Source organism: Myotis yumanensis, unplaced genomic scaffold (assembly GCF_028538775.1).
Source record: "Myotis yumanensis isolate MYYU_CA2020_CCGP unplaced genomic scaffold, mMyoYum1.0.hap1 SCAF_2, whole genome shotgun sequence".
Taxonomy (NCBI): Eukaryota; Metazoa; Chordata; class Mammalia; order Chiroptera; family Vespertilionidae; genus Myotis; species Myotis yumanensis.
Genome location: NW_027223753.1, coordinates 111,390,872 through 111,410,774, shown reverse-complemented (window position 1 = coordinate 111,410,774; position 19,903 = coordinate 111,390,872). Strand labels below are relative to the sequence as shown.

The window sequence follows — 19,903 nt, the reverse complement described above, 5'->3', positions numbered from 1 at the left end:
ATTTGCTTTCCAACTAAATTGTGTATCACCTTCTCCTCTTGTGAGAGACATGGCCTCTCTTAGATCCCCAACATCTGATTATTTCAAACCTAATTGATTTGTGACATTTCATTAATACAGTTAACTAAAACTAATTATACATATTGAATAAAAGTTTCCTGTGAAATGAATTATTTTACTTAGCCTAAGGGTTCTTAATTGGCATGATGAACTGCTGAGAAGGACTGCAGAATTACATCCTCTTGGGATGGTTAGCTATATATATAAAATCAGCCAATATGTATTGATAGATGATAACATAGAAACTAAAAAAAAAGTGATTAAATATGAAAGTTAAAGATATAAAAACATCCTCCTAAAAAGATAAAAATAAAAAAATTGATTACATAGATTGCTTCATTTTAAGATGTCAAATAAGTCTATTAAATTTGTCCTATCATAAGCAAGCTAAACTAATTTTTAAAATTTATTGGCATTTATTGTTTTATTCATAGTATAACTTTTCTTTTACTTAACTGGTACATACTCCATTTCTCCTTCTTTAACTCAGATGGTATGTTTTGTCTGTCTATCCATCTAATTAATTTTAAATCCTAGCAGAAATGTGAGAAGAGCCTACTACTACGTCAGTTGCCCCAAACCAAGCTGATGTATTGTGGGCTAAAACTTCCCACAAGGCCATTTCCAATGTCCTGCTCTGTCCTATTGTATTTAGATAAACATGCTCTGTATAAAATGAAGACAGGTGTTCATTAATGGTTTAATTGAATAAAAGATGGCTAATCTATTAGTGTTACATATATCACATGAGAAGCTGTTATCATTAGTGACTAATTCGAGTTGTTTTCACACTGCCAAAGCAGGTTGGACTTCTTGCATTGCATTGTTAAAGAACACACTCAGTTGTTTTTTCCTTCTGCTGTGTACACTGACCCCACTGGAGGGACCAGGAGGCAGCAAAACACCCACATTCTTCTTCTTCTTTGACCTGAGAGCATCACTGAGGAGCCAAGGCTCAGGCTCTAGGTCAAGAGAGAGCCTTGACCTACTGCCTGGTTTTATCTACAGCAGCTGTTTGCTTTCTACCATGGCCCCTGCTGTGTGTAAAAGTATTTTGGCTTTGCCTGGATGAGAGGAGGAGGAAGACTGCTCCTGACTGGATGTTGGACTTGTGGTATGACATTATTCCTGTTGTCTGTCCTAGGACCCCCTGGGTGATTTTATCATTTGTTTACATTCTGAAAAGGTGCAAAGACCTAGTTTCAGATAACTGGTTACCTTCTGCCAGGTATGCACTATATTATTACATTTCTAAGATATCCTAGACCTTTCTGGAATTTAAAAACTACTCCTATATGTTTCAATCTTCTTAAATGTCTTTATGAGAATTACCAACTAGTTAAAGGGAGAATATGACAATACTTTTGGTACTAGTCAAAAGCTCTTTCTGCCAACAAAACAGAGTCTTTGAATTTAGAGGCTAATTCTCTTTTAATTGTTGAAAATATTAACAGTAATATAATTTAAATTAGTCTCCTACATAGTTAGTTATGTGCTAAGTATATTATTTAAACCTAGGAACAATATTTATGTAGAATAATAAGTTATTCGGGATACACTCTATAAAAAGATATAATTTTTTTAATTGAAAAACATTCCACACATTGCTAATGTTTACTTTGTCTTCTTTTTCATTAGTAAGACTCTAGAACTCATATTTGACATTTACAAATTGGGTTCGAACTTCGAAATCATAAAAATTACTTATGATTTCATTGAAAAAGGATACTTCTAAGTGTGCAAATAGAACATTGGCTGAATATTTATATACCTTTGTCACAGCCAGTTATATAGCTATTTCAAATATTCGATGCTTCAATGACTCAAAGACAAATTTGTTTTTAACTTTGCTTTGTGTAACACACAACTATTAGTTCAGAAGCCAAATATAATTAAACTAGTAGGTGTAAGTGACTGAAAAGTAATTGAGACTGACATTTTAATAACAGGATCCTATTAGTGGAAAATGGTGACTGAGAACTTGAAGAATATACTATAATGGGGTGATTATATTAATTAAAATAAAAAACAAACTACCATTATTGTGATATACATAATTTGGAAATAAAAATGGAGACTACTAATATCTTGTACATTTTCATAAAAAAAAAAGAAGAAATAAGTGGTCTAAGATTTATTTTGCTTCGCTTTCCAATTGCCTAAAAAACATAAATCAGCTTTAGCCAATATAATGGAGACCTTTCTGTAATTGTAGAAAAATAAAATCTTACAGAATATAAATAGTAAGAAAGAAATATTGGCCTTTGAAAATGACCCTACATCTTTTTTAGTGTTTCTTACTCAGAGAGGTCAGTGATAGAGGTAAAAAAAGCCAACAGCCATATATTAGCTCAATATAACTGTGTACCTCTTTGCACAATTTTTAAGAAATCAATAACCTCTGACTTTAAAAAGTTAAAATTATTTTATATACTCTTCTAAAGTCAGATATATATATATATATATATATATACACACACACACACACACACACACACACACCTTTTAAGGTTTGATGAGTTTTGATAAATGTACCCATCTGTGTAATTACCATTACAGTCAATATACAGAATATTTTCATCACCCTCCAAAATCCCTTATACTCCTTCTCCCCTCCTCCCAACCCCAGTCCTTACAGTCATTGATTGGTTCTGTCCCAATAGTATTGCCTTTTTTAGACTGTCATATAAATGGAATCACACAGCATGTAACATATTCTGCATGCTCCTTTTACTGAGTGTAGCCCTAGTTTGCTCTTTTCACTGCCAAGTGGCATTTTAATTTATTTTTTCTGAGTGGCATTTTATCATGTGGATGGAGCACAGTGTCTTTTTCCTTTTCCCTGTGGGTGGACATTTGGATTGTTTCCAGTTTTCAGTAATTATGAGAGAAGCTGTTATAAACATTCATGTTTAAGTCTTTGTGTGAACATATATTTTCATGTTTCCTAGGTAAATACCAGAAAGTAAGGAGGTTGGTTAATAAGCATTTATTAAAAAAAAAAATAAGCATTTATTTAAGTTTACAGTGGGGCCTTGACTTATGAGTTTAATTCATTCCGAGACCGAGCTCGTTAAGGAGCTCGTTAACTCAAATTACTCTATCAACTCAATGCAAAAAATCGGCGGAGAGACAGCTGGTATCTCAAAAAACTCATTTGTCGGGACACTAGTAAGTCAAGGCCTCACTGTATAAGAAATTGCCATACTGTTTCCCTAATTGGCTGCACCTGACGAAGACTTTTAAGATGCTAAGACTATACCAAAGTGTATGCTGATGTAGGAACCTGATTCTCACTGAGCACAGATTTATTTTTTATTTTATATCCAGTTTTAACAGGTTTAGGTAGCATTTTTTTAAAAGTCCATGGTGAATTAGAAACAGTAAGCTAGAGGCTGACAGATAGGTTGTTAGCCAAAAATGATATTCACTAATATGACTATAATTACTGATTTTTTAAAAAGGCAGGAACCTACAGGGCTGAAATTTTCCCATTTGATAAGTTCTATTTGACAAGTCCCAAACCTGTCCATATATTAGAATCACCAGGGAATATCCAAGTGTCAGAGCCCAGGCTACACCCTTGAATGAATAAATCAGGAATATGGGGTAGAGTGAAGACAGCAGTATTTTTTTTAAGCTCCTTGGATGCTGTCAGTTTAGAACTACATCCTGGAAGCCCTGTAACGGCCTGCATGGCTCTGACAAGCCTCTGTCTTTGTGGCTTCAATGTCAGTGTTGTCCTCTCTATAAAAAGATATTCTAGGTACGTTAATTCCAAGATGATATTAACATGGTTCTAGGTATCATTAGACTGATAACAGTCATGCTTAGGAGACCCCACTGCCCAAGGAATGGCTCTACTCTGAATGGTTTCAGGGACTTCTTGGAAAGAATTTTGTTCACATGATGAAATTTTTGTTCTGTAAATTGAGACATTCATATTTGTTTTCTCTTAAATGATTTTGCTGTATATTTTTTTAGAATATTTTTTATTGATTTCAGAGAGGAAGGGAGAGACCGAGAGAGATAGAAACATCAATGATGAGAGATAATCATTGATCGGCTACCTTCTGCATGCCTCCTACTGAGGACTGAGCCTGCAACCTGGGCATGCGCCCTTGACCAGAATTGAAACTGGGACCCTTCAGTCTGCAGGCTGATGCTCTATTCACTGAGCCAAACCAGCCAGGGCAAAATATTGCTTTGTTGTTCCACTTCTTTATGCATTTATTGATTGCTTCTTGTATGTGCACTGACTGGGATCGAACCCACAGCCTTAGTGTATTGGGACGATGCTCTAATCACCTGAGCTACCCAGCCAGGGCCATATTGCTGTATGTTTTTAAAAACAGTTTGAGCATATGGAACAGTTTTTGATTACTGAGGGTGACTTATTTTGATAAGCCTGATGTAAAAAAAAAAAAACAGCTTTAAGAACTTCTCAAAAATAATTTTTGAATAGCAATTGTGAAACTTATCAGCTATTTTTAGAGCTGGTCTAAGGAGCTAAGGAATCTAGGCTATATTTTCAAAATGTTGCTCCATTTGCCAAATGTATAAGAAGTTTGGACTCTTGGAGGGTGTTCAAAGCTGAGCAGATTCTGTACAGGTGACAGTGTTTTGAACACGCTGTCTTGGTACATCTATACACATCAGTTCTATTGCTACTGACTGGATTGTGAGAAAATTTGATATTGAAGGTACTTAGGTGTCATTTCATGAAAGACTTAATTTCCTGTATTTTAATACGCAAATAAACAGGAAAAAGAAAAGGGTGCCTATGAGAACCCAATACCAGATAACCCACTACTCAGAAAATTGGAATTTAAAAATGATTTTAAATTTCCAAATAAGTTTAAGAAAGCATACAGCCTTTTTACCAATAGAAGTCTGCTGCTTTCCTAATAAATTTGTATATACAGTACTGTCCAATAGGGCTCTCTATGATGAAAGAGATGCTCTCTATCTGTGCTGTTCAGTGTGCAGCCACTGACTACATGTGTCTACTGAGCACTTGAAATGTGGCTAATACAAATGCAGAACTGAAGTTTCAATTTAATTTATTATAAATAATTCATATTTAAATTAAAATAGCCATAGTGGCAAATAGCAACCATATTGAACAGTGCAGGTCTATAGGTGTTAAACCACTGAATATGGTCTTTATTCTTTTAACTATCCTAATCAGGTTTCCCCCATTTTCATAAGTAGATTTCAACCAAAATTCTTTTGGTCCTATAAAACAAGGTTTAAAATACTGTTTACACATTACTGGTTTAAATCAATAAGAGATCAGAGTTCTGTGGTTGTCAGTTGGTTAAAGGGACATTACAAAGTTCAGAAGGTCCTTCTGAAAATACCTTTTGTATTTCAATATAATGCCCATGGGCTGGGATGGGGCCTTGGAGAACATCTCACAGGAAACCGAAGGTAAAATTGCTATAGTTAGTAGCAGAATTGGTATAGCATCGATTTAAAAAAATATTTTTATTAATTTCAGAGAGGAAGGTAGAGGAAGAGAGAAATAGAAACATCAATGATGAGGAGAACCATTGATTGCCTACTTCCCCCATCCCCCCTACTGGGGATCAAGCTCACAACCCAGGCATGTGCCCTGACCAGGAATCGAACCATGACTTCCTGGTTCATAGGTTGATGCTCAACCACTGAGCCATTCACATGGGGGCAGCATCGATTTTTTAACTAACAAAATATAACCTAGAATTAAGCATGTTTTGCTTATTCGTCTCAAACTTAAAAATTTGAAAAAGCTTTACTTTTACATAATGTTTTCTTCAATGTTCTGCTACTTGTAAGCAAAATGTAATTGTGAATGTTAGAGACTGAGGGCTTCCAACATGCAAAAGGGCGGCTGGTCCCAGCCTCCTTTCCAGGCATCACTGTCCTGCTTCTTCCATGGCAAGGTAGATGGGCTGTTAGGGACCAAGAGCTCCTTCTATTAAGTACTCTTAGGAGGTAAAATAAAGCTTCCTTAGTGTCTTCCTAACTAGGACATATATTTTAAACACTTTCTCCAGAGCTGGATTTTTGCTGAAAATATGCAGTGTAGCTTCCTAGGCTTAACCACACCAAAAAAAAAAAAAAAAAGAAAAAAAAAAAAAAAAAAAAAAAAAGCCCTAAAGATTTCCAGCAACAGAACTCTGTGGAATGTTGCTATTTTTATCTCCAAGATTAAAGCAGTCCTAAATAGTTTCCTAACACCACCATGGAGTGCCCTTCAGCAAGCATTTCCTACTTGCCAATCCAGCAAATAATAGAGCCCAGGGAAGTTTGTCAACCTTCCCACCACCCATCCTAGCTACCTTCTACTTTGATTAGGTTCAATCACACATAATCAGAAGGGGGAAACTACTCTTTTCATTCGACCTAGGGGGATTAGTGAGTGTCGCCCCTGTTATTTGGAAAGCTGAGTGCTAGTTCTTTGAGCTGAGTTTTTATCAGGAAAATAAATATTGCAAGCTGGGTAAATTCAGGAGTTTTATTTGTATGAAACCCATTTGACAGGAGTTGGGCCAACAAAGGTTCTGAGTGTGATGCCCTGTTACTCTAGGGACTCCTGCCTACCAGGGCATTAGCCAGCATGGGCATTAAAGGGAGCCTCTATCTCCAACCACATAGTGCTATTTTCCCTATTTCTTACTGGAGTAAGGGAGACTTTGTAAGAATGAGACTGAGGCATGTGGCTTTTCAGAAGGTGAACAGATCAAATTTTAAGGTTTATGTGCTTCTGGAAGTCAATGCTGGGGCATCCCCAATGACAATTCTCCCATCTTGCGGCAGTAAGAGCGCACAGCATTCTCCTGGTTCTTCCGAAGCCCAGAGCTGTGCTGCATGGAGAGCCATCACCCACTCGGAGGGCAGTCCCTGTCACAAAGGACTGCAGATCTTTCACACGGTTCAACATCAGTTTATACCTGGATATCCTGGTAACTCTGACACCATTTGCACTTAAACTCCTCTGAGTATATACGTGTTCTTAAGCTGTCTACTGGAAGGAATAGGTAAGACTGGAATTTCTTTCTTCTTCTGTTTCTGTCACTGGACAGGGATTTGTGTGGCTTCTTGTGCTACCTCTACTGTTGATGTGTTACAGAAAACTCCTAGCAGATACAGTGCTACAAGTGGACGCAGAGCTTCTGTAATGGCTTCAGTGACTTACTCAGATAAAGGCCCAGCCATTTTAGAGCAATTTATGATATACCAGATCTGGAAAAAAATTAGTGAGATTCACTAAATATCATCAGATTTATTTTGTAATTTACAGAACAAGCATTAACACTACATTTTATGAGTGGTATTGGAGGGAATGAAGTCATCTGGTCCCCGCTGAGGACATCTTCTTATACAGAATCAGGCTGCACTGAATGGCTACCCTGTCGTGGGATCTCATCCTCTGCTTCTGCTCCACATCCGCCCCAGCCCTAGTAGACACACACTAGAGAATAAGAAGTAGGCTATTTCCATGTTAAATAGTGCAGTTTTATTCTAAGACATTTCTGTAGACATAACTATTAAATATAAGAAATATACCACCAAATATAAGTGTGGTTATCACTGGATGGTGGCACTTAAATTGGTCCAATGTTTTATACAAATAATGCACATGCATTATTGAAATGTAAGAAAATAGATTAAAATAAAAATAAGAAATGAATGATCATAATTCCACAAAACAAAAATAGCTATTTAAAAAAATATAATAGATTAGGTTTTTACTTGTGAATCTAGTTAAACTTTGATAAATACTTATTTTTAATACAAAGCTTAAAGTGTTATTGTACCATAACTTAAAAAATATTTTAAAAGATCTTTGTTTTTGTAGTTCATAGAATATATGCATGTGAGATAAATGTAAAGTTACAGATGAGTATACTTTAAAAGTACATGTCTCCTAGCCCTCTCCAATTGTCTCTCTGGATCCACTTCCCAGAGCTACTTCCTACTAATAGTTTCTTATGTATTCTTTTAGGACTTTTAGAGAATATATTTACGTGCATATAAATGTGTATATCCACATTTTTTTTAAACTCTACACATCATACTAACATTTTACTATCCTACTCTTTGCTTTATTATTTTTAACTTAACAATATGGCTAGAAGAACTTTCAACATCAGTGTATGTAAATCTGCCTCATGTTTTTTTTTTTTTTTTATTCCTCACCTGAGGATATTTTTTTCCATTGATCTTTAGAGAGAGAGTGGAAGTGAGGGAGAAGGGATGGGGGAGAGCGAGAGAAACACTGATGTGAGAGAGATACATCGAATGGTTGCCTCCCACACTCATCCTTACCAGGGCCAGGGATCGAACCTGCAACTGAGGTACATGCGCTTGACAGGGAATCGAACCTGTGGCCCTTCAGTCCTTGGACTGATGCTCTAACCACTAAACAAGCCAGGGCTGCCTCCTTCATTTTGAGGACTGTACTGTATTATATTCATTGCACTGATAACATAACTTATTTATTAACCAATCCACTATTAATGGACTTAAGGTTTGTTTGATTTTTTTCTTTTCAGTTTCCCTTTTTGGCTGCCTAAAAAATTGCCTCAATAATGATATTTATACATATGCATTTTTATATTTATTTGAATATATCAGTAACATAAGTTTAAAACATAATTATTGAAGAAAATTGTTTGTATTCTCTAAGTTTTTAAAAGATATTTACAAAATGTCTTCTACAAAAATTATACCAATTTATGATACCAAAAATCTGGTCTTTAACAAATCTTAAATTTTTTTCTCCTTTGGATAAGTAAAAAGTATGTATTTGCTTTGATTTGCATTTCTTTAGTTACAAAAGAGGCTGTGATTCTTTTTGCTTTCTTGGTTTAGATAGTTATTCTTCTACAAGTTTGCCAGTCATGGCTTTTGCTCATTTTTCAAGTTGGTTATTCATTGTTTCTTATTTTAAAGAGCTTATGTTATATTAAGAAAACTGGCATTTTACATGCAGTGTGTGGCAAATTGCTTTCCCAAGTTCCTGTTTATCTTTTTATTTTGTTTATGGTATTTTTTTACTACACAGCCATTAAAATATATTTTTAGGTAGCCAAAAAAGCATTTACCAATGCTTTTCATTATGGATTTTGATATTTTTATGTAAGAATTTTTTTTAAGCTGAAGAGTTAATAAGAAAGATTGTGATTAGTTTACTTTTTTAAAACAACACACATCAACGTTACTAAAGCGTTGTACAGAAGAATTTTGGCATTAGAAGGATCTATTTTTATCCCTATTTCTTGGTGGTTTTTTGATAGCAAAAGAAATTTCCCATAGGATGACTTCTCCTATAAAATATCACTCCGGTGTGAATTCTGTGGAATTTTGTGAAGTTCTAGCGTACATTAGGGGGCAAAATTAGAGATGGGTCAGATTTGTTATTCTTCAGAGAGTTCGTAGTGGTTGTCTAAGATCTACAGTCTAGAGTGGGTTAGAAGGAAAGTAATATAAATTCTAAGACAAACAGAAAGTAAGAAATATAAAAGTAATAGAGGTTTATTATTGGAAATTTTGAAAGCACATAAAAATAAAAGGAAAGAAAAAAGTCACCTTTGATCTTAGTAGCTTTGATCTTAATAACCCTCACGAGCTTTTAAGATTTGTTATATATGTTTCCTAGTCTTTGTTTTTTGTTCTACAAATATGTAGGCATTTAAAAATTATGGCAATTTTACTCACAAATCAGTGCCAATATACCTATATTGTTTTCATTAGAACACCAAAGACCTAAGTAAGACCTTATGGAACCTTGACTAGAATCTACCAAATACATATGCACACTGGATCACATTCAGGATTTGTTTTTATCCACAGCTTTATCCACTTATGATTACCTTTCTTTGCTATTAAATATTTTAAAATATATTATATATTAAATGTAGACATAACTATTAAATATAAGAAATATACCACCAAATATAAGTGTGGTTATCACTGGATGGTGGCACTTAAATTGGTCCAATGTTTTATACAAATAATGCACATGCATTATTGAAATGTAAGAAAATAGATTAAAATAAAAATAAGAAATGAATGATCATAATTCCACAAAACAAAAATAGCTATTTAAAAAATATAATAGCTATTTATAATATATTTAATATATTATATAATATATTTATAGCTATTAAAATTATAATATATTTAATATAATATATAATATATTTATAGCTATTAAAATATATTTAAATAAAATATAAATATATTATGGCTATACAGTATAATGTTCCATCATATGGCTTAACGTAATGGGAATTTTAAAAAATATAAATAGATTTGTGTTTCTCTCAGAAATATCTTCTGTTAACTTAGTACAGGGGTCCTCAAACTTTTTAAACAGGGGACCAGTTCACTGTCCCTCAGACCGTTGGAGGGCCGGACTATAGTTTAAAAAAAAACTATGAACAAATTCCTATGCACACTGCACATATCTTATTTTGAAGTAAAAAAACAAAACGGGAACAAATACAATATTTGTATTTGCATGTGGCCCGCGGGCCGTAGTTTGAGGACCCCTGACTTAGTAGATCAGAGGCCAGGACACATTCAGGAAATCACTACATAGCAATCATATCAGATTCATTTTCATTCCTGATAAGGTGGCAGCAATTAATTGTGTGAAAGTTAAGGGCCGAGAGACATCATAGTATAACATCTTTAATGTGAAGTGACATCATTTGATTGGAAAGAGTTAGATTATTAAAGCTGAGGTAATGGAATATTCTTGTTCTAGGGGCAAACCACGTAGATTTACAAGTTTGTACAACGCAATTGAATTGGATAGCAAGAATAATTTGGGTCTAAATGTGAAGAAATTATATGTGATGATAAACTTATAAATGTATGAAGTTTATTGGAAGAAATGATAATGATATTTTTCCCATTTATTTAGAAAAAAACTGGTGTATATTATATTCAGCCACAGTCACAAATATTTGGGCTTAGTGAGATGAGCAGGACTCTAAAGAGTCATAAGAGGATCACTGCACTGTGTAATTTGTCAGCACTAAGAGAACTGCCTGCTATGTGCAGGCTGTCTCCTGGACACTACTTCCCCTGGATTTTGACTTAACCAGTAACTTACAAGTTAGATGATTTACCATTAGTGCTGCCTGTACATCTAAAGTTCCAGATCCAAGCAGCTAGTGAAATTCTGTCTCCCAAGGATATGTCCCTTCATGACTGAGAAAATTGTGTCTGCTCAGTCCTGGTGACATATCCCTCCTCTCAACTATGATCACAAGGAACCCAGACTCACCTCAGTCTTTTGAGCAACATCAATGATTACCTGTCAAAACAACAGACATCGGGCCAGATCTACTGATAGCTGTCAGAGAATTGACATGCCTGGGAGAAAGCATTCAGAGATGGAAGCATTTGTGGAGTCACTGCCTTAAAATAAGTTAGCACTAGCTTGTAGACTGACTGGTTAGTAACTATATTCAACTACAGTTTTGTAAACAATTGCTTGTATATAAGTGTTTACATTAAAAGCTGAAAGAATGATATGTAATTTGATTGGAATGAACAGTTTATGTATGTAAGGAATGACATGTTCAATTCAAGAGAGAAATTTTTTTTCATACCATCAAAACATCAAAAGGTAAAAACAGTAAACTTAAGTTATGAGAAAAAATAGGGATAACAAACCTTAAGTTTAAAATGGGCTGCCATAGTTTTAGTATTTATTTCCCAACTAAAGAAGTAATTTCTAGGCTTCATTATTGTACTTAAATGTAAGATGACAGACAAATGTTACAACTAAAATGAAATAGATATTCTTTTTCCCATGATGGAAACAGAACCTGATTTCACATCATAACTTTAAATAAATTCTCAAATAATTAGTTGGCTTAAAAAGCAGGCAGCCGAGTGTAGAATATACAGTGGGGGTGGCACCTAAGAGCACAGCAATCAGAATCCCTGTGTCTAAATATTGAATCTACCAGTTACTGCATTTGGGTGAGCTACTTATCTTCTTATTACTCAGAATGCTAATGTACAAAGCAAGGATAAAGCAGCGGATATTTCATAAAGATGTTGTGAGGATTAAATAAAAAATATTTAAAAAAGACTGAACACTGTGTTTGGCACATTATACGTGCTAATGGCTTTCTTTAAAATGTTTATTTAAAAACCAAGAAAATAACCTCTAGGTCAGTGGTTCTCAACCTTCCTAATGCCGCGACCCTTTAGTACAGTTTCTCATGTTGTGGTGACCCCCAACCATAAAATTATTTCATTGCTACTTCATAACTGAAGTAGTAATTTTGCTACTGTTATGAATTGTAATGTAAATATCTGATATGCAGGATGTATTTTCATTGTTACAAATTGAACATAATTAAAGCATAGTGATTAATCACAAAAACAATATGTAATTATATATGTGTTTTCCGATGGTCTTAGGTGACCCCTGTAAAAGGGTCATTCGACCCCAAAGGGGTCGCGACCCACAGGTTGAGAACCGCTGCTCTAGGTGAACAAGTCATAGGTTGTTGTTGTGCTTCTCTAACTTAATGTGCATTTGAATTACTTGGGGATCTTGTTAAAATGCAGATTTTTATTCAATGGGTCCAGGTGGGGCCTGAGATTCTGTATCTTTAACAAGCCCCTATGTGATGTCCATGATGCTGGTCTGAGGACCTTGACACCTTAGGCAATTATGGATGGTTGTTCCCTAAACTGTGATTCAGTGGTTCTCAAAGAGGAAGAGGGGGAAGTGGCAGAAAGGAAATGCAGACATGTATTCAAGTTAAAATGCTCCCCAAGTGATTGTAATATATTTGCTTTATTTGTTCCCTAACACTTTTAGAACTCTATCAATGTTTTATTCTTCTTCATTTCTCTTTTTCTTATTCTTTCCTCTACTTGCTCCTTGCCATTGCAGCTTAAGACTAAAAAATGGAATTAATATTGATTCCCAAATTAGTAAGAATCATCAATTTTAAGTCATTAGCAGGATAATGCAGGATAATGTACTTAAATTAGATTAGAAAAATGGTTTCTAACATTTCTCTTCTAAAACACAGGGATCTAAAAAAAGTGTTTAACATTTTCTGTAGCTTTAGCAGAAAATAAAGAAACAACAAAGAGTAAGCAAGTGATTGTGGAGCACTTAGTAATAGAATACAAGGATATTTGGTCAACATATGACATGTGGTCCATACTGTCAAATGAGTCATAATCCCATGGGAGGGGAAGGCTGTTGTGGTTATCTTGGAAGTGACAGAATCAAACTATGTGACCACATTAAACATTCCACCTGGTCTGATAGGTGGACAGGAGGAGAGTTGTTTTTAAATGGCTTCCTACCCCAGTGGTACTGAGATGATTAAAGAAACCCATATCTAAATATGTACTTAGCTTGAATAACATTTTTCTAGGACAAAGATCATTTTTCTACTTTGGTGTGTCTTTAGGGCTTAATATCACTAGATTCACAGTATTCCCTCTGTAAGTATCTTCAATTGTTGATACTATAGTTGATACATTTCATAGATGAAATTCTTCATTTTCCAAGGTAGATAAGAGGACTTTGATTAATATGTAATGGGAAATATATAAAGAAAGCTTAAAGAGCGAATTAGCAATCATAAACTCCCTTTAAGAGTGTATACCATATATGTAATTCTCAAATACTTTTACTCTGAAGTTAACCATTCAAAGTACTAAATACACTGATCTAAATAAGATTTTCACATCATCTGATGAAGGAACAAAGCAACGTATCCTATCTAATAATAGACAAACATGGTAATTGACTGTACCTTCGCTACGCCTCCCATTGGCTAATCAGTGAGATATGCAAATTAATCTCCAACAAAGATGGCGGTTAATTTGCATACGTAGGCGCGAAGCGGCAGAGTGAAGACTGAAGGCGGCTCTGGCCAGAGTGAAGGCCTGGGTCACTGGTGCCGGAGGAAAACTGGTGCCAGCAGCCAGGGGAAGGGAAGGCCTATTGTATGAATTTTTTTGTGCAACAGGCCTCTAGTATATGTATAAAATGAATTAGAAATCACATAAGAATTGACACAAACTAAATGATTATTAATTCTATGAATTAAAATTTTACAGACATCTAGAATTGGGTCCTGAAATATGAAGGCAAATGAGATTATAAAGAACAAAGCATATGCATTTCTTACCCATTTTCCAAACTTGTAAATGTTAGAAAATTAAACATGAGACTAGCAATACAATTTAAAGTATTCTTGGGTACAAGAATTGGCTGATTCTAGACATTTATTTCTGCTTAAGATATTTAGATGATACACCTATTTTAGAAACCAAACAAAAGAAAAAAAAAGCTTCTAAATTGAGTTATAAGAATAATGTAAAATAAACAGTCCTACAGTGTTTATAGTATATAGTGAATTCTCTGTTAGTGAAATATTTTGAAAGACAATTTGGTTTTTATACACAAGGGAATTTTTCCCCTATGGACATCTACTGTGAAGAGAATAAAAATCAAATAGCAAAACTTTAATGTGAATACAACTGGAGCTAAGAGCAAGATTCACTTGTCATTTCCATGACTGTTCTAAGTATATACTGCTTTCTATTTCCAATCATCAAATTTGCCACTTAAGTAATCACTAACTAATGACACATCTAGCAAATTAATAGCTCTTTAGATTTTTTTTTAGTGTGATTGAAACATATTTTAGAGCTTTAGTAGGATGATGGCACTCAGTTGCCACATTAGTTCAATATTACCTTAAATCCTTTTAGACACTCCTTGATTTAAGTTGGCTTATATATTAAGCCATCGAAGAGTTGATTTTTGGTAGGACAAATTCATATCATGAATAAAATAGAAAATATAAAGTAATAACTAAATTTAGACTGAAAATGAAATAAAATTTACTTTTGCTTATGGAAGTTTTATTAGACTTTGAATAAGCACCTAGTGAGAAGAAATACGAATCATGTAATCTGCTGACTTTAGGCAATTTTGAAAGAGAAGCCTATTCTGAAGAAGAATGAGCACTTTCCAATGGCGATGGGTTTAAAAGTTGATTTGTAGAGTGAACAAGGGAGAAAAGCATTCCTAACCTGACCTGGATACTTTGTCTAATGTTGTTACTCTGGCTCTGATTTGTTTATTGCCACACTGTGTCTTCAAGACAGCTTTTTAATCCTCTCAACTCTTGGATTTACTTCAAACTTCTGAATAAAATTCTTAATTTGCTAACCTACATGGGAGACTCTCTGGCATTCCGAGTCATGAAGAATAGAAAAAGGACTAGGTACACGAATGAGCGTGGAAAGAAGGACCGGGAGCCTGCACTGGGCAGCCCAAACACGCAAGTGTGATGGGACTTGATTGTTCCCTGAAGCAAATTTTAAAGCAAAATACAGCAACTCTCAGGCGGCCGCTTGAAAAGAACACTGTGAAAACACAGACAAAACTGTAGGGGACATACATCATGCATTTAAACTATGAGTTTCAAATGGTATTTTATCTGGCCTTTGGGTAAGCAGCAAATTAAATTTCCTTTAATTATTTTCCCATGAGCATAGGGCAAATAATTAATCATAGTAAGAATAACAGTATATGCAGGAGCAAAACCCCCAAATCATGTACACTCATACAATTCTTACCTCAAACTAGAAAAACAGCCAAAATAAGAAAACCAAGCAATCCACAGTTCTGTCCTTTTTTGAACACTGAACCAGGCTCAAAAGTACAGAAAATATTTAAACTCAGAGCTCTCAGGATGGGGAGCACGGCTGAAGCAACAATGACTGGAAGACACTTTCTAACTCACAAAGAAGTTGAATCTTATTTGGCACCAGTGGAACCAATGTAAGAAAACAGTTTTCATCTGTGTTGGATGATGGAGCAGCTGATTCATTTCAAGGACAAAGAAGAGTTGAACCAGAAATCAAGGCCTCATGATGGGCACAAAGACCAATGATGTCAGACAAGAAGGGAGAGACAGAATAGTCAACAAACATAACTCTCGTAATCACTTGCCTTTAGCAAATGTTGAGGCCTAGTGACTTGGGGCCACTCCAGAGTCTCAGGTCAGGTTATAGGAACTGCCAGCCATAAGTTGTGGGATGGACACAGAGCCAGCAAAGAAAGACCTACTGATTTTCCAGAGCAGGTAACTTATCAGGTGAGTTATTTTGACAGTTTTTAAAATGCCAAATATGGGCTAAAAGGGTAATTATTTTAGACTTATCAGTATCTTCAAACAATAAATAAGAAACAAAAGGAATCAAAGGCTTTTATTAGTGGAGGGAAACTTAAGTGCAGAGACTTGAGGTTCAGAGCTGTGAAATATCATCCAGCTAGTTAAGTAGGAGTCTCTTCCCTGCTCCCGGGCTTCCCTGCCCTGCACTCTCTGCCAGGAAGGCGAGTGGCATTCAGAGTACCTGAGGAGGGATTACCCACAGGGCCTTTAGAGCTAGGGAAACACTACAGAGACCAGAGGAACGGGTGATTTCTTTTTTAGAGAAGATTGCAAGGGGTTACAGCTTATGTTAAGGGGAGCAAATGCCTTGGGCCCAGATCCCTCAGGTAATAACCACCAAGAGAGACATGTTGGGGATGAGGCACCTTCAGGAGGAGGTGCAAGTTGTTCTGCTAAGTTATAAACATGGAACAGCAAGGTGCCAGATTTTTTGCCTCCCTCACTGTTCCTTTCTCCTTCTGGAATGACACTAGAAATAAATGTAGCTAAGTCCTGAAAGTGATCCCAGGGGAAAGAGAGCACCCAGACTTTCACCAAGAGGGAGGGCTTCTGGGTGTGGTAATGGGTTTTGATGTTTATGAGGCCATCAGCAAACTGAGATTTGGTAAAGATGTCGCAGATGGATTTAATAGCCAGGACTCTAAAGCTGCCCAAAGACAAAGGGGCAGCAGGAGACAGTTTGGGAAAGACCTGCTGAGGTCTTCTGGACACCTCAGCAGGCTGGCACTGTGGAGAGATCAGGCTGGATGGTTAAGATAATTGGAGAGTGGAGCACTAAACAGGCAGGTGGAGTGGAGGAAAGGAGCCAGCAAGAGCTGCTTCTAAAAGCCCGACTCAGTTACAAATGTGCATTGGCCTCTAGGCCAATGGTTCTCAACCTTGGCTGCACATTAGAATCACCTGGGAATCTTTTTAAAATCCTGATTTCTGGGCCTCATCCTCCGGAAATTCTGTTTCTTTGTTACTAATGTTGTGGCCCCCACCCCATAACAAAGAAACAGAATTTCCGGAGGATGAGGCCCAGAAATTAGGATTTTAAAAAGATTCCTAGGTGATTCTAATGTGCAGCCAAGGTTGGGAACCACTGGCCTCTAGCCATGGGGATTAAGGTGTGGAGACGCCCGGGCTTCTTCCTTCCCCAATTTGATGAATCAAAGGGCACCTGAGGAAATCTGAAGGTGGGAGAGTTTACCCCAGGGTGGGTGGCGTGCTGTGCCAAGGACCCGTAGGTAGGGTTTGCAGGGAGGCGGAAGGTAGATGAGTAGGGCAAGGGAATCTCCTGGGAAGCAGAGGGGAGTGTGGAGATCTCTGCAATTTCGCTCTAGAAGTAGCACAACTTTAAAATAAATGGACGCCCGGGGGTGTCATACCGCTTCCATTCAGGTCAGGGTTAAGAGACAGGAGTTAGCTAAAGGCTCCGGAAGAGAGTTTACTTGGTTTCATCCCATTTTTGCAGATTTCTCCCTTGTACTCGAAAGAGTTTGGTCAAATCGGAATGACATTTGGAGGGTACGCAAGCAAACAAGCTCAAATTGTACCCTCCCAACCCAGACGCGCCTCTCACCTGATTTGGGGAAGGGTGGCCAGCTCGGGACGGGCGCGGACCCGAACTGTGCTCGCTCTGCTTGGTCCTCGGAGCCTCCCAGTCCAGCCCATAATTAGGACAACTGACAAGAAACTAACCACCTCCGCCCACCGCCCCCAAGCCCGGCCCGCAGTCCGCACCCACTCACCGGTGCCTGGGCCGCTGCGCGCACTTCGGGTCGAGAGCTGGCCGGTCTGGTGCGGTTATTCGCGCGCCGCCTTGGCGTCCGGGCTATGTGAGCCCTACTCCCGGGTCCGTCGGGCTGCTCCGCACCGATCGCCGCCGCGGACCGGGTGGGACCGCTAGCCGCGCGCCTGCTCAGGCACCCTGTCTCCAATGCTCGGGGCCCTGGCTGACAGGAGCTGGAATCGTCCGGGAAGAGGCAGCTCAGAGTTTATAGGGTGGGGCGTTGCTGCGAGTGGGTTCCTGGGGCGAGGCTCTGTTTTGCATTCCCTCCTCCTCCGCCCCGCCCCAGGAGACCCTCTCGGCCAACCCTCTTCCTCTCCAGCTGCTAACGGAAGCGGGATGATGCCGCAGTCATTCCCAGTGTCACCTTTTAGATCTGTGCCCACCTGTCCTGGAACCCGCTTGGGGAGAGATTGAGAAAAGGAAGAGAGCTGGGGGTCCAGGAGCAGCCATTCACGCCAAGAGTAATGTTCTTCTACCTTTTTTTTTTTTTAAACTTGGAAAACTTAAGGCTAAAGTAGGGAAGTCCTTTTTCCTGCCACTCAAACTTGGGCTTTACTGTTGTGGATCACAGATCATTTCATAGATAAATTTCAGCTAAAGGGTGAATTTTTTTTTCTCCTATTGGACATCCTATCAGAATTTCATTTTTTAAAAACATAAAATTATAAAAAGTTATAGTTTTTATAACAAAATATAACTCAATATTTATGGAAGAATTAATGTAAATTTTTTATAAACTCTTTCCAAAAACAAAAGAGGAAGTATAATTTCCAACTCATGCTATCAGTCCAGTGTTACCCTGATACCCAAACTAGATATCAGGAAAAAGCTACAGGCAAATATTTCTTATGGATATAGATAAAATGACAGCAAGAATCCAGTAACATAAAAAGGATTATATACTGTGACCAAGTGAGATTTACCGTAGGAATGCAAAATTATTTTACAAAAAATCAATTGATGTAATACACCGTTTCAATAGAACTGAGAACAAAAACTACAGTATCATCTTAATAAATAAGAACAAATATTTGACAAAATCCAACACCCTGTCATGATAAAAACACTCAACAAACTAGGTATAGAAAAAAACTCCCTCAGACTGTGAAATCTATCTATGAAAAACTTACTAACATCACCATGGTGAAAGATAAAGTTTCTGCACCTAAGATCAACAAGGCAACCATGTCAGCTCTGCACACTTCTATTCAACATTGTACTAGAGGTTCCAGTCAGGGCAATTGGGCAAGAAAAAGAAATAAAAGGCATCCAGATTAGAGAGGAAGTACAAGTATTTGCAAATGACATGATATTGTTTGTAGAAAAGCTATTATAACTAATGAACAAATTCATCAATGCTTTAAGATATAAGATCAGTATACAAAATCAGTTCTATTTCTATACACCAGCAATGAACAATCCAAAAATGAGGTGAAGAAAAACTACATATACCATAGGTCAAAAGAATAAAATACTTAGCAATACATTTAACAAAAAGAGTGTAATTCTTGTATTCTAAAACCCAGAAAACATTGTTGAAAGATATTAAATTAGACCTAAATGAATGGAATGACAGTCTATGTTCATGGATTGGAAGATAGTATTATTAAAACAGTAATAGCCCTAACCAGTTTGGCTCAGTGGATAGAGCGTCGGCCTACGGACCAAGAGGTCCCGGGTTCGATTCCGGCCAAGGGCATGTACCTTGGTTGCAGGCACATCCCCAGTAGGAGGTGTGCAGGAGGCAGCTGATCGATGTTTCTCTCTCATCGATGTTTCTAACACTTTATCCCTCTCCCTTCCTCTCTGTAAAAAATCAATAAAATATATTTTA

The 19,903-nt window shown here is 36.8% G+C and overlaps 1 protein-coding gene across 1 annotated transcript in view; it reads right to left on the bottom strand.

Annotated features, from left to right (window-relative positions):
* Positions 1 to 18,267, bottom strand: part of AGTR1 (angiotensin II receptor type 1) — a 49,611-nt gene extending 31,344 nt beyond the window's left edge. Inside the window, exon 1 of the mRNA XM_070403487.1 lies at positions 18,029 to 18,267. The gene's annotated coding sequence lies outside the window, so the exon portion shown is untranslated. The remainder of the gene's footprint in view (positions 1 to 18,028) is intronic.
* Between the last annotated feature and the right edge of the window lie 1,636 nt (positions 18,268 to 19,903).